At 36.0% G+C, this 5,857-nt stretch overlaps 1 long non-coding RNA gene across 1 annotated transcript; it reads left to right on the top strand.

Annotated features, from left to right (window-relative positions):
* The first annotated feature begins 208 nt into the window (after positions 1 to 208).
* On the top strand, positions 209 to 1,914 carry LOC134437088 (uncharacterized). Its single transcript, XR_010032324.1, has 3 exons — positions 209 to 262; positions 1,555 to 1,581; positions 1,666 to 1,914. It is a non-coding gene; the product is annotated as an uncharacterized LOC134437088 (long non-coding RNA).
* The last annotated feature ends 3,943 nt before the right edge of the window (positions 1,915 to 5,857 follow it).

Raw genomic sequence — 5,857 nt, 5'->3', positions numbered from 1 at the left:
TCGTTATTGGGATCGTTATTGTAAAGTGTAACAGAGTGTTGGGAATGGAGGAGCCAATTGGGGCACCACGGCCCAGCCATTTTTATCCCAGATGGTGTAACCCCAGATTATACATTTCATATCAGAGTCTGATGCTAACACATGAATACTTTCAAAATTTCTTAAATATTCAACTTAAATTGTTAGTAAACCAAAAAACAAATTCTTTCAGATATGTCTGAGAAGTCAACATCAACAGAGCCCCAAATTGTGAGGACACCAGGTAAATTATGAATGAGGATTTTTAATCAGTTAATCAGAGTTTACTGACCCATCTGTTTTGCATTTCCCGATAACGATGGATTTTAGGTTTAAATTCAACATAAACGTTTGATTCTTTGAATGTTCTCAGATTTTCTATGCCTGTTTCCCAAACATCATCACAGTTGACCATGCTTGAACAGCTTCTAAGATGCTAATAAGCTGTTAATAAGGACGGTTGTCAACACACGTGGTACTGAAAGTTATCTATGTTTGCACATGGAGAGGAGTGTGCCATCATATTCTCCCTAAACCAATTACCAAATGCATGGCATGCATTTATGTCAAGAGTTAAATTCTATAAGGGTGGGCCTAAATAGTGTTGTAGCAGTTTGGAAAAAATTAAGTGGGCCTTTGTAGTGTTGTAGCCATTTCAAACGATTCACAGACATTATTTGTTGATGAAGTAATTGTTGGTGAGCACAAACTATGAAATTCTGCTACCTTAATAACGCAAATACAAGACGCACAAATAAAGCACATGAAGTGGTTAAAAACGTGTGTTCAAGGCTTTGACAACTGTCTTGAGAAGGCCATATTGTTATTATTAACAGTAATGCCAGTTAATCTCTACACATCCTCTCTGCTTTTTGTTATATAATAATAATAATAATAATAATAATAATAATAATAATAATAATAATAATAATAATAATAATAATAATAAAGCATGACATAAGCCATGTTTTGCTACAAAAGTTGATATGGAATACAGCTTAAAACTTGACCGGCACATTCTTTTAAATCTCATAAAATTGGAGTGCGCAAAGTTACAAACTTTAGTGTGCGTTCAAGGCTTTGACAACTGTCTTGAGAATTCTGTATGCCATTGCCAGCCTGATGTTATTAATAGCAATGCCAGTTAATCTCCACAAATCTTCTCTGCTTTTTGTTATATAATACAAATAAAATAATAATAATAATAATAATAATAATAATAATAATAATACAACATGACATATGCCATGTTTTGCTACAAAAGTTGTTATGGAATACCACTTAAAACTTGTGCGGCACATTCTTATCATAGATGAGCCATTGCCATAAAAAGCCAGTTGAGACAAAATCCAAATTAGCCAAATAACGGAGACAGCAGCAAACATCTTAAAATTGGTGAGGATAGCTCAACTTTATTGAAGACTATTCAAAAAATGGGATAAATGTTCAAAATAGTGCACTTGTCCTAGTATTTAAGTGCTTTTGGGAAACATACCCCTGAACAACAGCTACTAATCTGTGTTTCACTGTATGCAGGACCGGGAACAATTAAAGGAGATAGAGGTACTTTTCAATCATTCAATGATGGAAAATTAGCCTACTATTGGTAGAGAATGATGCATAAATAATATACTTTTTTTCTTTTAGTGGATTTCACATTGGATGACAAAACAGCTCCTGCTTTCCTGAAAGTCAAAGGCAATTCAGTCACATGTAAAGACCCAGACAAAATGGCTGCTGAGGGAACCCAGCACCCTCATGTTCTGTGTAAAGAGAGACTCAGCTCACACCAGCACTACTGGGAGGTGAGAGGGGATAGTATATTGGCACTGCTACCTGATCTACGACTCAGGCAGTCCTGGTATGTGGGAGTGTGCACATCCACAGCAGCAGCAAGTAAGGTCAAACGTCCACTAACTCCAGAACATGGCTACTGGATTCTTCATTATCAGAAAGGAACTGGATTCTTCACAAATGCTGACACTACAGCCGCTTTCTCATCGACAGAGCCCTTTTTTGACAAAATTCTAGTGCATCTAGACTGTGAGAGACAAACATTATCATTCCATAATCCCAAGACTAAAACACACATTTTTACTTTCTACAACATTCCTCCAATGAAGACATTTATTCCTCTTATCTGCCCTGGTGTCAAACATGGAGACAGTCTAAGTTTGGGACGTCCAGTATTATCATGAGAAATCATCAGCAAAAATGGACAAAATAATTACACGATGGATAGAAGCACCAAAATTGTTAAAGATAATCTTAAGGATATATCTCGTCATTTGCGAAGGGGTGCCGCAAATTTGAAGATTATGAAAATCAGTTTTAAAGGGGAAAACCCCCTGGTCACCCAATCCGAGTTATACCAAGTGTATAATGTATAAAGAATATAATGTTTGTGTAAGTTGTGTAATGACAATAAAGGCTTTTTATTCTATTCTATTTTGTTCTAAAATGCTGAAAACCATGGTCAGAACGAGGTGGTACAACAACTGAATGGCAATTTCGAGGCAATAATCTACTGAACAAACATAAATAATTGATTTTAACTAAATATCTTGAAATGTTGAAAAAGAAAACTGTGGTTAAACTATTTAGGTGTAGAAACATTTTTGAGATGTTTGTTATCTGAGTATATGGTTGGTAAATCTACGGTCTATCATTTGACAGATACAGAGGTAGTATGGGTCTAATTGACCAAAAGCCCTTATGAAATTACATTAAGATTACATGAAATATTTAATAAAAATTGTAGCACAAAATCTGTGCTTTACCTCACCACATGCGTTTTCACTTTGTGTTGATTAGCTTCCAAGACAGAGAATGGATCCAAAGTAGGCCCTAGTTTATAAAAACAAATCCTATAGATATACATTAAAGGTACATTGTGTAAGACTTTTAGTTGCTTATTTCCAGAATTCTTGCTACTGCACCCATTCACTAATGTTACCTTTTTCATGAATAGTTAACACCACCATACCAAGTAGCCTATTCATTATGACTGGAAAAATGGCACTTTTCATACATGAAAAGGGGGATCTCCATGGCTCCAATTTCCAGAAATAGCTATTTTTAGCTGCAAAAATGACTGTACTTGGGCCAAACTAGAAAATATTAGTGTATGACTTAGTAAACTTTAATGAAAAGATCAACTTTGGCAATGGGCAACCCAGTTTCAATGAGCAGCATAGTTGCAGTACCTTTTTTGGCCATTGCCTGCACAGCATAAGGCTATGCATAAGGCTATGCAACAGACATGGTGTCTTGGATGGCATGTGCTGGTTACACGCCATGCAAGATATGCAATAGATTCTGTGACGATTACCTTTCAATGGACAAGAAAATGTGACCTGCTTTATGACGGTTTATGTCATGTGATCGCTCACGATTGCCAAGAGCAGCAACAGCCAGCCGTGTCAGTCTCTTGTCCTCTCGACTTCTATTCTGCTATTCGATGTGATGAGTTCAAATACTGGACATTGTCAATGACTCTTCCTACTAAATATATGGAGTGTTGACATCTCTGTTCCTTTGCTGTGTTTGATTTTGTGTATAAGCACCTTGTTCTACACTGAGGTAAGTTAACTTTCACTTGTCATTTGTTATGACAGTGTTTAGTACTAATGAGCTACCTATGAACTATGTCACTGTTAACCATTAATAATTTCACTGTTTAATGTAGAATATTGGCAAGATCTTTCTCATTATTATATCTACGGTATTCCCAAGATAATGCACAAACAATGTACTGGGAGTGCTGATTGGGTGCCTGTGTTCCTATGCTATGTGCTCTTCAGCATGAAGAATGTATTATCAAAGAAGAGATGGTCCAGAGGCACTCAAGAAGATAGTTACCATAGTCTTCATTTATGTTGCACTATTGCTTAAAATATGCCTACATGTTTCTGCCAACATGTTTGTGCTTTAATTAGTGCTGGACTGGGCCAAGACCAGTTCACCAGGCATTGAGGGAGACAATGAAGCCTGCGACATGTGTCATCTAATATGAGCTATTTTGAGCAGAACAGCTTTACAAAACAGCCTACTTTAATATCAGGCTATTTTTAGATATGACATGAGAACTAATACCATTAAGCGGACAGTCCGGCCAATACCATTAACAGTTCACTGAGCAAATGTCCTGTATGCTGATGTCGATTTACATAGAGAAATACAAAAGCATAAATACAAAAGCATATTTCATAGAGAAATACAAAAGCATAGTAAGAGTATGTTTTTGAGGGTCTGGGTGGGCCCCTCACTGGCGCACAAACATGTCTGGGCATGGGGGATGGTAAGACTGGGAATACTGGTGGTAATACTGGGGAATGTCAGAAAGGAACTAGGGGGGAAGGTTTGCTGACCACACTGTATTCCCCAACATGTTCCACGAACTCTAAACTTTTGTGGAAACTTATTCCTGTTAAAGTTTTAGTTTTGTGACCAAATGTTTTATGTAAATACTACATACATGCATGCATATGCAGGACACAAAATCTTTCAGAAGATGATCAAAAACTTTGAAATGACTGAAAAGATTGAAAACTTTAATTCCATAATTAGATTTTTAGTTTTTAGCAGCCCAAGTCAAGTATGTTCTCCAAACTCTAAAATGCACAGAAACAATGGTTTACACAAAAGATTTGAGTTGAAAACTAAAACGTTTGTGTAAGTCTTACATAAAATCAGACATGTTATGTGAAAACAAATGTTATGAGAAAAAATAAAATCTTGAATGTTTTAGTAGCTGCTACTCAAAGATCTAACATGCTCCATTGACATAAATATTTCGAGAATGGTGCAGAAATCAATGCAATTAGTACTAAGCAGACAGTTAAAATGTTTAAGTAAACAAGCACAGCATTGTTTAGCTATATTGGCTCTAAGTTTTTGATTCCAAAATTAAAAGTTTTATGTTTTCCCATTTTAGAGCCCAAAAAAAATCTTGGTTGGTTTATTGATTGGTTGGTTTATACTAATGCACTAGGCTACCACCCCTCTGTTTAAACCAAATATAACATTAGCTTTAATTCCACAAACATGAACAATGCTTTATATCAAGTTTTTTTTTTTTTTTTTTTTGTTCCATGTGGTTGACAAACAAAAACAGTAGACAATAACACAACAATCATACAATACACAACAATCTAAATCTAAATCTAAAATTTAGACCACACAGTCAACAGTCAATATATTACAAAAGAATCAACCTCAACACATTAGGCAATTTAGTCATTTATTTGTTGTCCATTTCTGAATCTTTTATTAGGAGTTGGTTTCTGAAGGAGATCCATATAGCCTTACAATAACATTTCTCCCAAAATAGTGTCAGACTTCACAACACAGTCAGTTGTTTATCCTTTGGAGTGTTGAGTAGAGCTGATGGATTATAGAGTTCTGGTGGTCCCATATCGGCTGCCTGTGGAGCATAAATAGGCCTAATAAGTTTAAGGCTTTCATGAGGACTTGTTGGATTAGGCCCCTACAGCATGATTGCTACACTGGTTTATACAGAAGTTCAATGTGCAATATGTCATCATGAAAATGCAACGCATCACTTGCAAATACACTGCAGATGTATGATACAAGAAAAAGATTTGTATGAAAGGCCTACACAGTGCTAGCCTAACTAGCAGTAGCTAACATTCTAAGCTAAGTTGCTAACAAAACATACACCCAGTGTAGCATCAAGAGCACTTAATGTCACACACAGCAACATAGTAAATTACTACACATACACACCAATACACTTTTATGGGTCTTTTCTTCCCTTGAAGTGAGGTTGATAGACACATGTTTTCCATGCCAAGTTGTCAGTTGTGGTTTGATGGTC

The sequence above is a fragment of the Engraulis encrasicolus genome, chromosome 21 (genome assembly GCF_034702125.1).
Source record: "Engraulis encrasicolus isolate BLACKSEA-1 chromosome 21, IST_EnEncr_1.0, whole genome shotgun sequence".
NCBI lineage: Eukaryota > Metazoa > Chordata > Actinopteri > Clupeiformes > Engraulidae > Engraulis > Engraulis encrasicolus.
This window is presented reverse-complemented; position numbering and strand designations above follow the sequence as displayed.